General features: G+C 38.8%; 1 protein-coding gene and 1 long non-coding RNA gene across 2 annotated transcripts in view; both read left to right on the forward strand.

Annotated features, from left to right (window-relative positions):
* RNASEH2B (ribonuclease H2 subunit B) overlaps positions 1-20,787 on the forward strand; it is a 160,850-nt gene that overhangs the window by 144 nt on the left and 139,919 nt on the right. The gene's annotated exons all lie outside the window — the stretch shown is intronic.
* LOC144288114 (uncharacterized) lies at positions 505-19,499 on the forward strand. Its single transcript, XR_013356113.1, has 2 exons — positions 505-899; positions 15,513-19,499. It is a non-coding gene; the product is annotated as an uncharacterized LOC144288114 (long non-coding RNA).

The raw sequence follows: 20,787 nt of genomic DNA on the forward strand, positions 1-20,787 counted from the left end.
TAAAGGTTGAACAGGAAATACATATTAGTGGTACGGAATTAAAAGCCATAAAAGAATATACAATAAAAGGTAACTCTTGGGGCGGTTGGGTACCTGCCTTCAGCTCAGGGCACAACCCCAGGGTCCTGGGATCGAGTCCCACATCAGGCTCTCTGCATGGAGCCTGCTTCTCCCTCTGCCTGTGTCTCTGCCTCTCTCTCTGTGTATTCTCACGAATAAATAAATAAAATCTTTTTTTAAGTGCTTAAAAAAAAAAGGTGAGTTACCTTTTTTAAAAAAAAGAAAAAAAGATTTTATTTATTTGTTCGTGAGAGACACAGAGAGAGAGGCAGAGCCACAGGCAGAGGGAGAAGCAGGCTCCACGCAGGGAGCCCGACGCGGGACTCCCGACCACGTAAGCGTACAGCTGGAATGGCTCCCATGTGATTCCAGGAAACACTTCCTTCTTAGTTTTGACAGCATAGTGTTTCATTTATAATATTCCATGATGTGTTTAACCTGTACTCTACTGATAAACGTCCAGGCAGTTTTGAAATTTTTTACATTTATAAACAATATCTCAATAAATCATTGGTACATAAATATCTTGTCACATTTGCAAGTCCATCTGTAGGAAAAGATCCTGGAATTGGAGTCGATAGGCCAAAGGTACATGCACTGGTCATTTCGATACCTATGGTCAAACCTCCCTCCACTGAAATTGCACCGACTTACCCTCTTACCGTCAACCTGTAACAACGTGCAACATGGCTGATTCTCCTCTTCCTCATGGACCCAGCATGTTACAAAATTTATTGATCTTTGCCAATCTGAGACGAAATGGAATATTATTCTTTTTTTTTTTTTTTAAGTGATCTCTACACCCAACATGAGGCTCGATCTTACAACCCTGAGATCAAGTAAGTCACACGCTTTACTGAGCCAGCCAGGGGCCGTGGACTATTATTTTCTAACAGTATTTTAACTTGAAATTCTCTCATTTTTAGTGAATTAATAGTGTTCCGTCCTTTTAAAAATTAAGTTGTTAGACTTTTTCTTACAGATTTATGAGAATTTTTTTTTAAGGTTTTATTTATTTATTCATGAGAGACACACAGAGGGAGGCAGAGACACAGGCAGAGGGAGAAGCAGGCTTGGCTCCCTGTGGGGAGTCCGATGCCAGACTGGATCCCAGAACCCAAGGCAGAGGCTCAACCCCTGAGCCCCCCAGACGCCCTGAGATGTCTTTCTATGTTAAGATTTTCTATGTGGAAAAAAAAGAAAAAAAAAAGATTTTCTATGTGGAGGAAATTAACTCACTGCGATGCTGACAAATATGATAGCCAAGAGCTACATGTGACTCTTGAGCCCCTGATGTGGCTCATTGACTACGAAGTACAATAGGTTATAAAATACACATCAGATATATCAGTATAAAAATAAAAAGATTAGAAATTATCTCATTTATAATATTTTATTATAGACTATTGAATGAAAATACTTTGGAAAAGTCAAGTTAAATGTAATAAACTATGAAAATTACTTTCACCCATTTCTTTTTACTTTTTTGACATAACTACTAGAAAACTTAAAATCACAAAGGTATTCTGTGTTGTATCTCGATTGGAAAGTGCTAATTAGGAGTTGCAAAGTTTTGCCGAGTTCTACTTTCAAAGTTGTCAGATTTATCAGTCTTGTTTGATATGGCTTCTGAGTTTTGTGATACACTTCGAAAGATTTCCTCCACTGTAGTACTTTTGTAAAAACTTTCTCATGGAGTGTCCTAGCACTTTTAATAATTTTAATCAATAATAATTTTAATAATATTTTTATTATTTACACAGAAATCTTTGATTCATCAGAAAATTATTTTGATGCAAGGTGTGAAGTTATAATCCAATATTACTTTTGTACAGAAGACAATCCAGCAGAATAACTGAATCAGAATAAGTGAAATGCCACACTTATCATATCCTTTATATGTTAGCATCTGGTAGGACTAGTACTACATATCTTCTCTCTTTTTTTTTTTTCTGAATTTTCCTGGTTATTCTTGCTTGTTTATTTTCCTATATGAACTTTAGAGTCATATGTAGATTTCAAATTCCATTGTTATAGTAACTGTATTAAATGTTTACATTAATTTGGAGAGAGATGAAAGCTGCAAGATATTGAGTTTCCCTTGCCAAGAATTTTGTATGTCTTTACATTCAGGCTAGAGCTTTTTTGTGTTCATGAATAGCACGGTGAAAGTTTCTTCATATAGATCTTCCACATCCTATAAACTTATTTCTAAATATTTTCTAGTCATATGGCTATTAAAAGGAAAGTTTTTATTCTATTAATACTTATTTTATTTTAACATATGAAGGATGATGATTTTATCTATTAATTTTGTAATCAGGGGCCTAACTACATTCCACTATTTTTTGTTAATATTTTTCAGTGGGGTTGCTTTCTATTGTAATTCAATACTAAATCTTATAATCTACAAACAAGTATGATTTGTCTCTTTCTTTTCTAAATTGTATACATTTTCTTTCTTTCTTTTATGTAATTGAATTGGCCAGAATCTCTAGGTTAGTGTTTACTAGTAGTTGTGATAGGAAACATCCTTGTCCTGTTCCCGAGTTTAATATGAATAGTTCTGAGGTTTCTCACTTAACATGATACTAGGCTTTGGCTTGAGATAAATGTATTTAATTATGTTAAGGAAGTATCAACTGCCATTTTACTGGTAGTTTTTTTAAAAAAAGAAGAAAGATGTTGGGTTTTGTATCAAATGCCTCTTGGTATCTTAGAAGCTAACTTTTAATCTCAGTATGGTGAAAACAAATTAATAGGTTTTCTAATATTGAACTATCCTTGCCTCCCTGGAATAAATCACACTTGGTCATGGTGTGTTAGTTTTCTAATGTGCTACTGGGTCTTGTTTAATAATGTTTTGTATTGATTATTTTTGTGTATTACTCCTTAGAATGGTGTCTATTATTTTGGTTTTCTTCTTTAGGGACATCGATTATGTATAGATTTAATTTATTTTGAAACCATATTCCATATCCATCACATCATCCCTTTAACTTCTTATGTGTTGATTCTTTGTACTCCTTTTTTTCTGGTCCTGTCTTCCCCATCCCTAGCTATGCTTTCATCAGTGACCAACCTTTGTGCAGCTTCCAAGCTGCACTCGACCTGCATCCTGAGATATTTCTCCTATCTTCCCTTAATTCTGGCGCTGCATGTATAGTCCACTTCTGCTGCTTTGTTGTTGTTTCCCATGAAATTGCACATAGGTGATTGCTCACTTGGTTTTAAATAATCAGGAGTATATTTGGTCACAATTTTCATCTCTCTCATTAGTATTTCTTGAGCCTCATTTAGTTTTCCTTTTTTCTTCCTGCTTCCCACCCCCCTTCTCTTAGTATCTTTTTATAGATCCTGAGTTGATTCCTTTTTGATTAACCACATTGGAAGAAAGCAAGTTTTTCTGAATCAGCTATTTTCAAAAGTCTTCTGTGAGAGAGAGAGGTGTGGCCCATGTTCCAACCAGCAAGTTTTTCTTATGAAAAAGTGGGTTATTTTAGACTTTCACTTTGTCCAGCCAATTGATACCAGCAGATTTGGAGCATTTATAAAGCAAAGCCACTTTCCTCCATGCTGGCACACCAGTAGATGGCTTTCAGCAAGGATGGCTTTTTGTACAACTTTTCATGCAGCTCCATCTCTTCTCCTTTTTTCTAGACACCTCACCTCCTTGAGATCCAGACCAAAGGAGCTCTCACTCTAGCTGATATACTTTTATTACTATAAAACAAGGATCAGCAAACAGCATCCCTCAAGCCAGCTGCCCATTTTTATAAAGTTTTGTTGAAACTTGGCCATGCCCGTGTGTTCACATACTGTCCATGGCTGTCTGAGCTCCACAGTGGCAGAGTTGAGTAGTTGAGACAGAGACCATATGTCTACAAAGCCTAAAATATTTACTATTTGGCTGTTTAAGAGAAAGTTTGCTGGCCCCTGTTGTAAAAAGCTGGGTTTACATTTCAGTGTGTGTCCCTTACAAACTCTTACAGCGTTTTCTGTGCTCGGCTTCCACGGACACCCTCACTGGGGAGCTTGCTATGTTTCTGTTCGACCTTCACTGATTTTGCAAGTCATTTTTGTTTTGGGGGGTCTCTGTTGTTTCCTAGATTTATAAAGGATAGGTTTGCGTTACTGTTTTTTCTTGCTTTCCTTTATGCTTTTTGGGTGGTTTTTCTGAGACACGAATGAGAAAATGCTCACTTCACTCTGTATATTAAAATTAGAAGTTCTCGGATGATATTCCAAGAAATTGGTTTTTTGACTTGTTTTGTTTTTTGCTCCTTTGGTTGGTTGGTTTTTGGTCAATGCAGAGAGATCCTAATGTACTAAATGTTTTTGTGCTAGATTTATGTAGATTTTTTTCCTCCTTAATTTAGTATTTCTGTGATAGAATCATTTTATATTTAAATATATACATTTATATGAGGTTGGGGGGCGTCCATGAAAGGTGAGAATATTTCCAGAGGAATTGTAACGTGAACGTGATTGGTATTAGAACAGGGATGCACCTCGGCTTGTACGCAACTGTATCTCCGGTACCAAGAGCAGTGTCTGGCACATAGTAGACACCCACTATCCGTGTGCAGAGTGAAGAAGTGGAAAGGCAAGCCCCCGGCTACAAGGTCTTGCTAGTGAGTAGGTAGGGATGACAAAAGATAAAAACTCCAGGAAAAGGAGGCAATTTGGGATGGATAGGAGTGACTGATTTACAAATTGGGTTTAGGAGTCAAAGGTTAAGCTCTAGCAACTGGGAATAGCATGAGGTATTCAAATGAGAAATTGCTGATATTCTTTGCAAACTGAGCTTTTCTATCAAATCATAAAATTCAAATTCTTTCTTCATTTCAAAACAAAAAATAAAGAAAGAAAAGAAAAGTCAATAGGAACAACAAGGGAAATACAAAAGCCACAAAGAGAAACTACTACGGTATCTGGAGGTGCATTTGCAATTAGGAGGCACTTAAGCAAAATGTCCTTTCTGTGAGGACATTAAAAAAAAAAAAATCAATTTCCAGTTTCCCAGGCAATTCTGCATGTCAGGAAGCTTCCCCCCTTACTCGACTGACTGACCCAAGCATGAAAATGATAGTAACGACTTGACGGACAGATAAAACTTGGTGACTTTTCCTTGCCAACTGCTGGCCCCGAAGGAAATATTAATCACTGCAGTTTTTATCTTGTATCCAATATTTTAAAAGTAAAACCTAAGAAATTCACTTGCATGTTGAATAAAAAAGAGAGAGAGAGACAGAGGTTTCACTCAATCTATTTCAGAAAATATAGGCACCTTGAGACTGAACATTTCTTTCAGTTTTGGCCCAAAGGCAATCACATTAGGAACACAGCATGCATTTGGGGTGATAAAAATTGAGCTGCGGTCTATCCTGTTGCATAATTTTCATTCTAAAATTGCTTGCACTGGACATAATGACCCCATCAGTCAACCTATCATCTGGTTAGTTAAATGAAGTAAAATAATCTCAGCCGGTCTCAGAGGAGAGGGGCCGAGATTTCCTGTGGGTTTGTTCTAGATCTCAGCCGGCCAGCCAGCACTGGCTCTTACCTTCAGTCCCCACAGCAAAGACTACGCGGGCCGAGGGAGAAGCCGCTTTAGATGAGGTCTGTAACCCAAGATGGAAACACTTAACGAGGCCAAGTTTTTTTTTCTTTCTTTCTTTCTGGTGGATCTAATGCACAGTGATTGTTCCTAATTAGGTGGTCTTACTTGAAAAGTCCTCCCCAAATGCCAGGAGAGAGCTCTCTTTAAGTGTCTTTAAAACAAAGATATATTGGGTAGAAAGTCAGTTTTCACTTAAGAAAGCACAGCTGCATAAACAATGTTTGTTCACTACAAGAAGAAAATTTATAGTATTTGTCAGGAGAAAATAAACACGTTGGGGACTGTTTGTGACAGTGTCACACTTTGTGATCCTTCGAGCCAGCCAACACAAGAAACACATCAACAATGGAGACAACTTTCTCATAATGTTTTGGAGCAGCATTTTTTTTTCTAATCCTACCCATTTTCTATTTCACATTTCAAGAAGACCTACACTTCTATGGATGTTGGGAAGAGGGAGTAGAGTAGGGTAATGGGTCCTTCTCGATCCTCCTTCTCTATACTTTCTGAAATAGAAGTTCTCCTTAAAAAAAATTCTCTTAAGAATTTCAGTGGTTGTAGGCATTCACTCCTGGTCTGGGGATTTGACCCAGACTTAGAGCAATATTTTCCAGACTAAATTTCATGGGGATTTAAAATTGGTTTTAAAACCAATACCGAGTTTCCATCTTTTAATTTTGTAAAGAAAGGTCATTTAAACAAAACTGAATATTTCTATCATCTATAACCCTCACTTTTTATTAAGAAATGAACACTTTAATACCGAAAGAGAAAGGCAAGAAAAGCAAGCATAAAAAATCTCAAAACGAAAGACGGAGCCTCTCACCGAATACATTTAACTATATGAGACCACTCAATCTATTTTCCTGATCCTTCTCGTTTCACTACTGGAAGTTGAAGACCGTGTCAACAACTGGCCCCAGGCCATGACTGGCATCTGGACATCACTACGTGAGGGAAAGGCCGCAAAGAACTCCTTCTAGTGCCAAGTGCTATAGGAAGGGAAGGTGTTTGCTTGCGTGCTGCCCACACCTGGCCCTTTCATGGTCATCCATCATTCCCCCATATCTCAGCAATTTATACGTGTTTGAAGGGAGCTTGGGGGACTCAACTGTCGTGAATTTTTTAGTTTATGTAGAGGTAAGGCAAAATGTATATTAAACACCCCCCAAATTTTAAATCTTTAAAGCCCAGTGGAAGTCCAAAGAACTTAAATCAAGATGTTTTCTTTTTAATGACTGGACCTGAGAAAATGAATTTTTAAAGTAGTATGACTTTGAAAATGGATCTGAACATTTTTAGGATAACTTGTGGTACCCGTGATAGACATGGACTTCCTGGTGGTTTCATACAGGAAGGTGTGTGAGTGTGAGTATGTGTGTGTGTGTGTGCATAGATGTGTGGCAGCTGGAAGCACCTGCCAGGGGGTGCTCTGTTCTTTTTTGTCAAGGCCCCAGAAACTTGTTGCCACTATCGTAGTAGACTAAGTCCCTGCTTTTGGTCCTTTATCGGAGGCATCTGAACAGAAAGAGGAGAGGCAGATGGGAGGAGTGAAGGCAGAAACTGAATGTTAAGGACCCAGAGACAGCAGCTAGAAGAAGTAACCAGAGATGTGCACGGAGGAGGAACACCGAGGGGAAGTGGACCCTACATCAGGCTTCGCGCGTTGAGTCCGCAGGCCTCCGTGGACGCGTGGCTATGCTGGGCGAGCCCCATGAGTTCTGGCCTTTACATAGGACTCCTGTTTAACAGAAATGCTAATAATTGTTCGGAAACTTCTGTCCCAGAAAGGATTGTAATGGTTGGCGTTTCTGAGAGGGAAATCTGCTCATCTACCAAAATTTCCCAGCAAAGACCCCTGTGGTCAGGCCCAGGGAGAAAATGGACTCATCCGACGGGGTTAACATTAATGCTCCCTTCTGCCCGTGGCCAGCTTTTCCACCACCAGCTTGGGGCCAGGAAGCTGCGCTGAGTGAGGAGAGACTAGCCACCTTGACAGCCTGACGGGCTTGGGTTATAGGGTCTACCAGAGGGAAGGCTGGATTGGGGCTCACAAGAGCTGGATCCGTCTCCGTCCTCTCTGAAAAGTCACCTAAATTCCCTAGGCTTGGGTTCAAAAATCTGTAAGACAAAGAAAGCTGGTGTTTGTCAGTGGTTTGGGTTTTATTAATTTACAGTATTTATTCTGTCCCTTTTTTTTTTCAGTAGCAGAATCCTGTTTTCACTAGAAATGCTATTTGAAAAGTGATGTAAAGAAATAACCGTGAAGCCAACCTGATAATGTGGAGAATGGCACGGGGATGGGCTCTGGAAACCAGATCTGAGGCACCCCTGTGGGCTTAGCCCATTTATCGTTCTGAGAAAGTCTTGTTGAAATTGTGGGGTGGATGGAGTCTGACATCCTTCCAGCCCCCATGGCAGCTGATGCTATGCTCCGTTTGCCGAATCCATTTGGGGGCGGGGGGGTGCACGCGTGTGTGTGGTTAATGTTTCAAAAATGAGTTTTAGTCCATACATAGAGATGTAGGGTAAAGGGCAAGAAAGACCATGCAAAAGCAACAGCTTACTCCTGAATAATCATAAGAAAGACAGTTATGAAGGTCCTGAGGCCTAGCACAGACCAAACCATAAGTCACATCAGTAGAAAGGCATAAATTTCAGTCTACTGAGTAAAAGATGCCTCTCAATCAACCACAGTTGGGGTTCAGAGTGCAACTTGTTGACACATCTGAACAGTTATATTTAGTTTTATGTGCATAAATCTACTTTGTCGATAAATCTAGATATTTAGAGTAATGAGGAAAAGCTGGATAGGAATGTAATAGAAGCTATAGAATGAATGGAAAAACAATATGTCTAAAATGAAAACTTCTGTTCTAAGTTTAATATGCAAATTCTCTGAAAAGATAAAAATGATGTAAATTATTCTCCTTTTCCCTGAGTCATCTACAGATATCAGAACTCTTCAGTATGATGATGTGATAGCTGGGTCAGGTAAAATACACACTTAAATTTATGCATCTGGGTTTTACCAAAAATGTTGTTAACCTCAGGAAGAAGGATAAGTAAGAGTTTAAATATTCTTTCTTTAAATGACTAAAATGTCTCTGTAATTTCTTTGGAAATTTTTTATATCCAATATATAAACATTTTAAGGTAAATAATAGTAATCTTTAATTTAAATATTAAAGTGGTGATTCTGGAATTTTGGTAAAATAAACAAGTGCTACGTTTTATGGCTCAGCCATCTTATGAGATAATACACATTATTTTATGTAAGTTCCATTTATTTTCCATGATATACTTACTTTATATAAATTACACCAAATTTCCCTCTGATTAGGTTGAAATACATTTTCTCCAAGGTATTTCTGTCTATAAAGGCATTCTTACCTATTTTACAGTGAAATTGCAAATGCCATATTTTGATCTTTGAAATACCGACTTAAGAGCCTGAGCTTTTATATTCCATGGCTAGAATAACACAAACACAAAAATGGCATTTTAAGCAATATGTATTTTTAAATTGAATAGAGCCTCAACATGGAAAGCTTTTAAATTAGCAAAGTATTACCAGCCACACCTGGTAAGATCAAACAGGCAGTATTTTACCATTGAATTTAAACTCCAGAAAAAAGCATTAGAAATGTAAAAGGCTGGCTCTGCATCTATTTGAGCAAGGTCATTGTCACCACTATAATATTTTAAGAGGTCTCTTGTGAAGTGAAAACGTGGGAAATCACTTAAAATGACAGAGCCACACTTGGAAATATTTAGTTCATGATATGTGTCATATGGGTTTTGGGAGAGTGGTCCACATGTGGAAATTCATTCTACCAGCCCAAGAAAAGAAAACACTTTCACTCTAACGATTTTGATGAGGATTGTGATGGCAGTCATTTTTGTCACCCAGGATTTACCAACTTAGCAGAATTTCCAGATAGGAGCATTATATGGATTTTACAAAGCTCTTTCATTTAAGAATTAATTTTGAAAACAAGAAAGTGTTTTCAAACACTTTTGACTCCAAGAGTCCTTCGGTCTCCTCTACAACCCAATTTAGACTCAGCCTAGAAAAAGCTAGGCCTAAAAAAAAAGAAAAAAAAAAAAGCTAGGCCTGACGTTGATGGAACACTGAGCAACCCAGATTCTCCATCCATCCCCCCATCCATTGGATCCATCCATCCAACCATCCAATCATCCGCTAATATTTTTGAGAGAATGAATATGGCGACTGAATTCGGTTTTAATTTATTCATGTAAATTATGTGATATTTAGTAAATGAATATTTATTGATACGATGTATATTCCCACAAATTAGGTTGTTGTTGTAATTACAACAAACTAATAATAATGAATAATCATACCTCACATATATAAATAAATCACAGCTGGCTTTTCAAAGGCCTTTGGTCCTACTCATCCCAGCTAATCCATGCTTGGTGTCAGTGGGATCTAAAATGGAGTGATTAGGGCAGCCTGGGTAGCTCAACAGTTTAGCACCACCTTCAGCCCAAGGCGTGATCCTGGAGACCCGGGATCGAGTCCCACATGGGACTCCCTGCATGGAGCCTGCCTCTCCCTCTGCCTGTGTCTCTGCACCTCTGTGTGTGTGTGTGTGTCTCTCATTAATAAATAAATAAAATCTTAAAAAAATAAAATGAAATGGAGTGATTATCATCCCCTTGTGCAGACAAGATTGAAAAGCCAAAAGCTATGGGAACATATCAACAGTCACTCTACAAGTCAGCCCTAGAGTCAGAGCTAGAACTCATGTTTTCTGACACCTGGCACTGTCTACTTCTTACTTTGATTCCTGGCTTCTATCTTTACTTCAGGGAGACAGAAGAAGCCATGTCATCTCTCCTACGCCCTCTTGTGAGGAGGGAGAAAAGTTAACCATGGATCATTATGAGCAAAACAATATGACATGGTCGGAAGACCATAAGCATTGGAACCAGGCAGGAAAAGGTTTCTATCTTAGTGTCAACACTGCTTTCAGCAGGACTTTGGGCAAGTTCCTACACCTCTCTGAGCCTCAGTTTCCCCATCTTTAAAATGAGAATAGTAATACTATTTTTGCAGGCTTTTAAGTGATAACTAAACGAGGTGCTTATAACATACACATAGTTTCGGGGCACCTGGGTGGCTCAGTCGGTTAAGTGTCTGCCCTCGGCTCAGGTCATGATCTCGGGATCCTGGGATCGAGCCCTATGTCAGGCTCCCTGCTCAGGGGAAAGTCTGCATCTCCCTCCCCCCACCCCATGCCTCCTCCCCACTCATGCTCTCTCTGTCTCTCCCTATCTCTTCTCAAATAAATACAATTTTTTTAAAAACCATGCACATAGTTTCTGGCACGTCGTGAATAACAAGTGAATAACGGGAGATATTTTTTGTTAATAAAGGAAAAGATTGAGTCAGCTTCAAACTAGACTCTACTATAAACATTGATGTAAAGTCGCCCAGTTACTGACCTCTGTCGACTGTCTCATGAGAATCCCGGGCTTGTGGTCTCTAGACCCCTTGCATGACGTGGTAAGGCCAGTCTGCCAGCCCAAGGAAGGGCCCACGGCCTACAGTGCCCGTAACACGGCCCCAGAAACATAAGGTGAACACTCAACACTGTCTAGACCAGAAGTTGCAAGCTCTGGAGCCAACCTCATAAATTAAATGAAAGAAGCAGGCTGAGGGTTGACCGTGGGAAAATGTAAAGCACTCGCCTCTTGGAAGGAGGGAGCAACCCTGAAAGGCAGGAGACGGGGAGGGGGTTGGTGGGGAGGGCAGAAGGCATGGGCAGTGTTTCCACCTCGGTGTCTCAAAAGAAGCTGGAAGCCCTGGTTATGTGAACTCTCTCAGTGTGTAAATGTGGCGGACACCCTCTCTGGGTCCCATGAAACCATCCACCCTGGGCACCCAGACCATGATTTGGGACTCTCCTCTGCACCTCCAGGGAAGGGAAATGACCCTGGATTTCAGAGGAGAGCATAACGGCTTTTCAGTTCACATCCAATCACACGGAGGGCTTTTTCTGAACACAGAACAGAATAGCTGCAGTCTTACTGCCCTGAGGTCGCGGAGTGAGAAAGCTGGGTGATCAGATTCTTGAATCGTGCGAGAAAATTCCTTGTGCTATTAACACGCATCCTTTGATGGAATCTTAACTTATTTCTAAATTCAGTGTCTGCTGGCCACAGTCGCCTGACGGACTCCCTGGGAAAGAATCTTCCTTCCAGCTGGAGGAGTGGGAGTGGCCAAGCCGACCCTGAGAAACTTGTTTGCCTGCATCTTTAGACTATGAGCTGCATAACCGGCTGTTTCTCCGCAGTGGCGGCCGGGAAGCTGAAAGCCACATGGTCTGGCAACCGTTTACATGCATTTTGCGTGCTTACCTTACGCAGTCCTGCCTTCGTACTAATTTTCTTGTAAAATTGTAAGTTTATTACTGAAATATAATTGACATACAGTTTCAGGTGTACGGCGTATTGATTTAACAATTCTGTGCATGATTCAAAGTTCACCATGATGCTAGCGTAAGTATGATCACCGTCTGTCACAGCTCAAAATTATTACAGTATTATTGACTATATTTCCTATGCTCTTCTTTCCATTCTCATAGCTTATAACTAGAAGGTTGTACCTCTTAATGCCCTTTATCTATTTTACCCATCCCCCCACCCCCCTCCATCTGGCAACCACCACTTTGCTCTTCGTATTTGAGAGTCTGTTTGTACGTATGTTCATTTGTTTTGTTTTTTATATTTTACATTTAAGTGAAAGCATCTGGTATTTGTCTCTCTCTGATCAACTTACCTCACTTAGCATAATACTCTCTAGGGCCATCCACGGTGTCACAAATGGCAAGATTTCTTCTTTTTTATGGCCAAGTAATAGCCCATTGTGTATATACATAGACACCACATTTTCTTTATCCATTCATCCATGAATAGACACTTGGGTTTCTTCTATATCTTGGCTCTTATAAATAATCCTGCAATAAACACAGGGGTACGTATTTCTTTTTGAATTCATGTTTTCATTTTCTTTGAGTAAATACCCAGTAGAGGAATTATTAGATCATATAGTATTTCTAGTTTTAATTCTTTGAGGAATCTCCATACTGTTTTCCACAGTGCTTGCAATAATTTACACTCCCACCAATAGTGCATGAGGGTTCCCTTTTCTCCACATTCTCGCCAACACTTGTTATTTCTTATCTTTTGGACACTGGCCATTCTGATAGCTGTAAGAGATATCTCATTGTGGTTTCAATTTGCATTTCTCTGATGATGAGTGATGTTGAACATCTTTTCATGTGTCTGTTGGCCATCTGGATGTCTTCTCTGGAAGTATCTCTATTCAGGTTCTCTTCCCACTTTTTAATCAGGTTTTTTTTTTTTTTTTAGTTGTATATGTTCTTTATATATTTTGGATACTTACTGAGAAGACTGTCTTTTCACATTGTATATTCTTGCCTCCTTTATCATATATTAATTGGCCATATAGGCATGGGTTTATTTTTCAGGTATCAATTGTGTTCTGTTGATCTATCTACTTCTGTGCTAATACCATACTGTTTTGATTTCTATATCTCTGTATCTCTATATAACAATCTGGGATTTTGATACCTTCAGCTTTGTGTTTCTTTCTCAAGATTGCTTTGGCCATTTGAGTTTTTTAATGGCTTCCTGCAGATTTTAGGATTATTTGTTCTAGGGACTACATTGAATCTGTAGATTGCTTTGGCCAATATGGACATTTTAATGATAATAATTCTTCCAATCCATGAGCATATTAATTTTTTATTCCTGATTCTGATTTTCTCCTTGCATATTTTTATTTTGCTGTACTGCATCTATCTTAGCGAGCCCCTTACATCCCATTTTTGGAATGTACTGTGGCAAAAATCAATATTAAAAATAAATACAAATGGAATGCTGTTCAGTAATTTAAAGGAACAAACTATTGGTACATGCAACAGTTTGGATGGGTCTCAGGGACATTATGTTTAGTATAAAAAGCCAATCTCAAAAGATGACATACTGTATGATTCCATTTTTATAAGATTCTTGAGAGGCAAAATTATAGAGTTGGAGAATAGATAAGTGATTGTCAGAGGACAGAGATATGGTGGGTGGAGAGGGTGGATTCAACTATAAAAGGGTAGCCCAAGAGAGTGATGGAACAGCTCTGTATCTTGATTGTGATGATGGTGACAGAAATTTATAACAGAATCAAATTGCATAGAACTACACACACACACACAGGAGTATATGTATAAACTGAGTACGTTCTGTAATCTTTTTAGCACTATCGTACCAATGGCAGTTTCCTAGTTTTGCTGTTGTACCACAGTCATGTAAGATGGCATCGCAGGGGAAAGTTGGGTGAAGAGTTCACAAAAACCCAGGTGCTTTATTTTGCAGCTTCCTATGAATCTATAGTCTCTGGGTAAGCTATGAATATAACCTATAGGTCTATAATTATTTCAAAGTAAAAGATTAACAAATAAATAGATGCATAGACAAAGAGTTACCTGGATACATATAAAAACACCCGAGCTATTTGGCAAATTCTTTTCTTCACTAGTGATACTGATTTGCTAGGGGCCTCTCATTTTCCCAGGAGCTCATTTTATTTGTAATAAACAGTTTAAAAACCTGTAGCTAAGGGACCTTGGGGAAATGTGATGTAATAATTAATGCTCAAAAATTTCATTTGGGAACGTGTTAGATATGTAACCGTTGCTTAGAACTGGACATCACTCTGGAATTTCTTTTTTTATTGGTTTCCCATTGCTAATAGAGAAATGTCTCCACTTAAAGTTCTTTTTAGCCTACTGAAATGAGTAAAGGAAAATGAGAAAAATTATGTGCATATTGATTTAGAAAACTACACATACACACATACATAAACACTCTTACTGACCGTGATTGGATTTGTTGTCAATTATTTTTTAGTTATTCCCATACTAACCAGATCAACTCACTGAGCAGGTTCAGTCATCAAAACATTTTGGAATAGTGGAACAGCTACAGTTTGCAACTAGAACAGATGATGTTTTGCATAGAGTTAGACTCAAGTTGAATAAATTTAAAATAAACTGCCCACAGGCCCACTTAGGCTGCATGTGAGTTTATGAATGTTTTGTGACTTAATGTTGAAGCAGGCCTTGAGAACAGGAGCAAAACAATGCAACTTCATAACAGTAATTCCGGCCCCATTGACTTTATAGCTCCTGATACTACTAAATAGCAAAAATACCTTTTTATAAAAAAACTCAAAAATGTGGTTTTGAGAACAGAAAGTATTGTTAAAGTGGCTGTATAGAATGCAGAACTTCATAATACAGAATAATATAGGGAACATAGCAACCATTTAAATTTAATTAATTAAGCAAAAGTGCAAGAGAAATTACACAATTCTGAGCACCAATTCCAATATGTGTGTATGTTTGGCGGGGAGGGGTTCCCCACACCACCAAGGAATTCTCTGACACCATACCACATCAGCACCACCCAAACTATCAGGGTGACATGAACCACTTCATGTATGAGAATCACTGTATTTTTCATTTATGCAAATCAGCAAGGAACCAAATTCATTTGATTAACTTGCCTCAAGTGTACTTCCTTGCCTTCCCACTAACCCAGTCACACACACACACACACAAATGCACACATCAGATCGTTCCAAGTATATCCTGTACTCTTACGCTACATTCAGAGCTACAGTGACACATGCAGGAAACAGAAGCAGATTCTGTAGAACTTCTTTTTTTCTCTTTGAATCAAACTTAAGTCAACATGGTTTTCTGTGACTTGTTTCTAGGATCACTGTGAATTTACTTCTGTACCAGACACTATGCTCCACAGACGCTTCCTAATGCTTTTTTAAGGAAAAAGGAAAATGAAGCCATAATGATTATCAAAGTCTTCACCCAGGCAAAGGAAACAATTAGTGTTACTTCTGTAATGGAAAAATTTCTGCCAACCTTGAAAGTGTCTCTTGACTTATGACAAAGCTCAGATATGAGCTTGTCTAGAAGAAGAGAAACTTATAAACTATGGCTCAGCTTTAAATATCACTTATATTGAGCATAGCAGTAAACAAGTCACTTCGGACAAAGGTTAGCTCTCTGGGAACACATGCCAGGGCTCTAACAGCCCAGACCTTCGGTTCTTCTGTGTATTTAAGTGCAACCAGGACTGTGGTAAATTTTTTGGCTGTAGAACGGAATACTGGGATCCTTGATGCGGTTACTCAGATTATATGGAACACTTCTTATTTGAAGTTCTGCTGAATTAAATGTGTCTTGAAACTCATGGGTCCAAGGAATTTATACTTCTCTCAGATAGATTTATTACATAAGTATCTGGCACTGGAGCATGAAGGACAATGGAAAATGGTGCTGGCTGTTGGAGGGAATTTTTAGATGTGAAAACCTTGATCCTCACAGTCCTGTGCCTTGTATGCAAGAAGTATCTTACAGTTTTCTACTCTCCAAAGGCCTTCATTTAAACCAAGAAAATTAATCTACTTTGGGAAGAAACCATACCAGTTAGAAGAGTGAGAGAGCACTTCTACGGGGGAAAAGAACTGATTCTGAAGAAGCAAAAGAAAATGGAACACAGCCAAAGGAACCTAAAGATAGTTTCTATGTCAGCCTGAGATATGCAGTCAAAAGATGTAGGAGGAGATTGATCAGGCAGCTCGTGGAACTTTCAGAGAAGTAGAGAAGGCAGTGAGGAGACCATCTAAGGGAATAAAAGGTGTGTAGGTACCATCTTGTCATTGTTTGTCCACCCCTGCTTAGGAAGTTCCCAGTATGGCCCTATTTTTACTCCATAAACAAATGTGTTTCCACCATCCAGAAATCCACTGTTATGGAGCACTGAAACATGAGTCTAGAATTATCCAAGGAAAGCCAACAGAGAAAATATCAGCTGACTCAACTTTTTCTCAACATTTTGAAGAGACATCCAGAACCTGTCCTTACCCAAGAATCACATACTGCTCAAGGCACTAGATGGTCTTAAACAACAAACAACTATAGCCTAACTCCAAGATGCCCAAATCTCTCCAAACATTGCTGGAGCCACAAAAATGTGGGAATTTTTATTAAGATTATTGTTGTTGTTGTTGTTGTTGATGATGATGATGATGATGATGATGATGATATAGCTATGGAAGAAGATAGCCCAATCATAAAGTTTAAAATGTGCCTTTTTAAACAGACACTTACGTAGCACTTCAGGTAAAAGAGAAGAGGAAAAGGGCTGTAAGGAAAAGCTGAGGAGCAAAGGACTACTCTTCAGGGTGACTTAGACTGGCCCCATCATTGTTACAATGAGCATTTATTGAATAATAGCTACATGACTATTTTTAACCCAACACTTAACCAAAATTTTCTGAATAATTTAAGCCTTAAAATTGTCCTTTTAACTTTTTGCTTTGAGTTTAGATAGTTACTGAAAGATATAAGACTTCAAGAACACTGGAGGGATCAAATCACTCAGTAAAATGCCATTTCTCATGGCATTTAGGGTCCACTCAGATAACCTCAGAAAAAATTTAATCTCATGATCTGTAATGTACTCACCTTTGTTACTATCTAAGATCATATTCACCTTTTGGGGATATACAGTAATATTCACATATTCTATTGATCAGGACATGGACATACCCTTTGGGGGCCACCATTCAATCCACTACAATAGTCAATAAACACATAAATTTGCCATTACAAGATGTCCTTATGAAGACAACAGAGCAAGGAAAAGGGGTAAGACAGTGACAGGGATGCTAAGTTTGATAAGGGTGAGAGAGGGCCTCTTTAATGAGGGGCACTGGAGAGGAGACCTACTTGAAGCAGATGAGAGAGGAGTCTTTCAGGCAGAGGAAAGAGTAACACAAAGATCAAACACAAAACTAGTTATGTTTGAAGAGGTGAGAACAGCAGAGAGATTGATGTTGTTAGAGTAGAAGTGTGGTAGGAGATGGGTCAGAGACAATTTGAATTTTATTCTGAGTAAAACAGGAAGCCATTGGTGGATTGAGAGTAGAGGAGTAATCAGTCGATTTGTATTACTGTGGCTGATAGAGACTAAGGAGAGGGCAGTAAAGTGGTGTGACCATTTAGGAAGGTACTGCAATACTCCAGGTGGGAATAGGACTAGGGTAATGGCTATGGAAGTGGTGAGAAGTAATATGATTGGGGATATATTTTGAAGGTTGAGCCATTAGGATTTGCTGATTGAGTGGCTATATGTGAGGGTAATAGAAGAGTTAAGGATGAAGACACCTGGGTGGCTCAGTGATTGAGCATCTGCCTTCGACTCAGGTCATGATCCTGAGGTCCTGGGAAAAAGTCCCACATTGGGCTCCCCACAGGGAGCCTGCTTCTGCCTCTACCTGTGTCTCTGCCTCTCTCTGTGTGTCTCTCGAGAATAAATAAATAAAATCTTAAAAAAAGAAGAAGAGTCAGGGATTATTTCAATGATCTTTTTGCCTATATGTCTGGAGGGATCTAAGCCACCACCCAATAAGAGTTTGAAGATGGAGGAGAAGCAGATTTGAGGATCAAGAATTCTGTTCTGGAATTGAAAAAGCCTTTCAAACATTCAAGCAGAGGTACTCTGGTGGTGATTTGACTACAGGAATCTGGAGTTTAGAGTAAAAGACACATGTCTTGGTATCATTGGTGAATCACTGGTATTTAAAATCACATGACTGTGGACTAAGTATAATATAGAAAAAGGGCCAAGACCAAGACTGAAGAACTCTAAAATTAAAAAGTCAATATGGATATGGGCGATGTGGAAAAAAATAAGAAACAATTCTGTGAGTGACTTAGTGAAGTAAAACCATGAAAGTCTGCTGATCTGAAAATCAAAATAAGAAAATGACTCAAGAGGGAGTAGTCAGCTGTGCCAAAAGCTGTTGATAGATCAAGTAAGATGAGGATTGAGAATTTACCATTGAATTTATCAGTGGGAAGTCACTGGTGCATGAAGGACAATGGGAAATGGTGCTGGCTTGGCTGTTGGAGGGAATTTTTAGATGTGAAAACCTTGATCCTCACAGTCCTGTGCTTTGTATGCAAGAAGTATCTTATAGTTTTCTATTCTCCAAAGGCCTTCATTTAAACCAAGAAAACATTTATGAGAGTCGTGACAAGAACATTTTTGGTAGGGTGGATTCAGAAGGAAATTGGAACAAAAGAACTGTAGACTACTAAGTGGGACAATTGCAATGAATTTTGCTCATACGGGGAGGAGAGAAATAAAGTAGTAGCTAGGGGAATTGTTTTTTTAAACATTGGGGGAGATATTATAAGATAATAGCCTGCCGATAGAAATGCTCCTATTCAGAAGCAAAAATTGATACTGCAAGCAAAGGAATGAGTGCAAGAGGGAAGAGCTCAAATAATTGAGAGGAAACATGGTCCAGTCCCTACGTGGTCAGTGAGCTTTGGGTAGCAGTAGGACATGTCTTTCTTATAACAAAGGAGGAACTCAGGGTATATAGTTGATCTCAGGGTATATGGTGAAGATGAACATGTTCTTGAGGCTTTTATTTTCCCTATACAATGGTAAACAAAGCCATCCCCTGCGAATGAGGAGAATGGAGAAGGGACAAGTGTGAAAATGTGTGGAACAACCTTCCTGAGACAGTAAATTGTCAAGCACAGCATTGAATTGTCTAGTGAATTTTCTAGAATGTCGTTATCCATAGAAATACAATGCAAGCCATGTATGGAATTTCAGACTTTCTAGTAATCACCTTAAAAGGGTAAAATAAAACTAGTAAAATTAATTGTAATGATATATATTTTATTTCACCAAATATATTCAAAGTATTATCATTTCAGCATGTATCAGTGTAAAAACATTGAGATCTTTTACATTCTTTTTTCTGGTGTTAAGTTTCTAAAAGTCAGTGTGCATTTTACCTTTTCAACCCTATCTTAGTTCAGACTAGCCATATTCAAGTGCTCAATGGCCTTGTGCAGCCAATGGCTATCACTGGATATTGCAGGTCTAGGAAATGAAGTAGTGCTAACGGGTAACATGAAGGTCCCTTGAGATTGGGAGCCATGAATTGAAGTGAGATTTGCATGGCTATGTGTTGTTCTTAGGCTACCTTCGGAACTCATATGGAGATGTGCAATAGGCAGAGAGGTGGTCTGGACCAAGAATGGAGTTCTGTCTGCAGCAACCAAAGGAAAAGAAAAGAAGGGAACTGAGGGCACGTACGTACGACCAAATGATTATACAAATTAAGCAGAGAATCATAAGCCACAGAAGTAAGAGACAGGGGCAGTGTGAAAAGGTGGTAGAGACAACGGAAGTTCTAGTAGGGTCAAAGAAGTTTTAGAATTGTAGTTGCTGTGCAATATACTAATATGTTTAAAACCATCCCTGCCCTCAGCAAGCTGAGGCTGGTTACAGGGACACCAAGAGCTTTGCTATAATATGGTGTGTGATAACAGCAGCGCAGTAGCACAAAATATGTTTTATATGAGTTTGGAGGAATAAGAACCCATGTCCTACTAGGATGATCCAGGAGAGTTCAAGGAGGAGTTGGTCAGTAATTCAGGACCTGAAGGATGAAATACGGTTTTAATTGGTAGATGGGAAGCACATTGCAAAATGAGGGAGGAAAACACACAAGAATAGATAGAAGGAAAAATATTCAGTATTTCTTGGGGATGATAGTTTTAAAAAAGCTTTAATGTTAATATTGATTGAGAGGACTATTGATTACAGTGGGGAAGGCAGCCCATAAATAATGATAGGTCTTTAGAGAACATCCCTGGGGTAACTTCCCTGGGGAAAGAAAGACTTCACTATAAAATATATTGATAGTCCCAGAACACACCATTTCCTAGGAATGAAACAACCAAGTACCAAATACTGTTTCCAAGTAATAAATGCCCTTCTTTTCTGGCCTGTCTCACTCTTACACACACACACAAACACCTTTCATCTTTCCTTTAGAATTCAGTCTCAAAAATGTAATTCTCTTCTATGGAATGGTCAATTACATCTAAAGAGAGAAACACTATATATACCTTTCATCATTATATCCTGGAATAAAGCTT

The sequence above is a fragment of the Canis aureus genome, chromosome 17, assembly GCF_053574225.1.
Source record: "Canis aureus isolate CA01 chromosome 17, VMU_Caureus_v.1.0, whole genome shotgun sequence".
Taxonomy (NCBI): domain Eukaryota; kingdom Metazoa; phylum Chordata; class Mammalia; order Carnivora; family Canidae; genus Canis; species Canis aureus.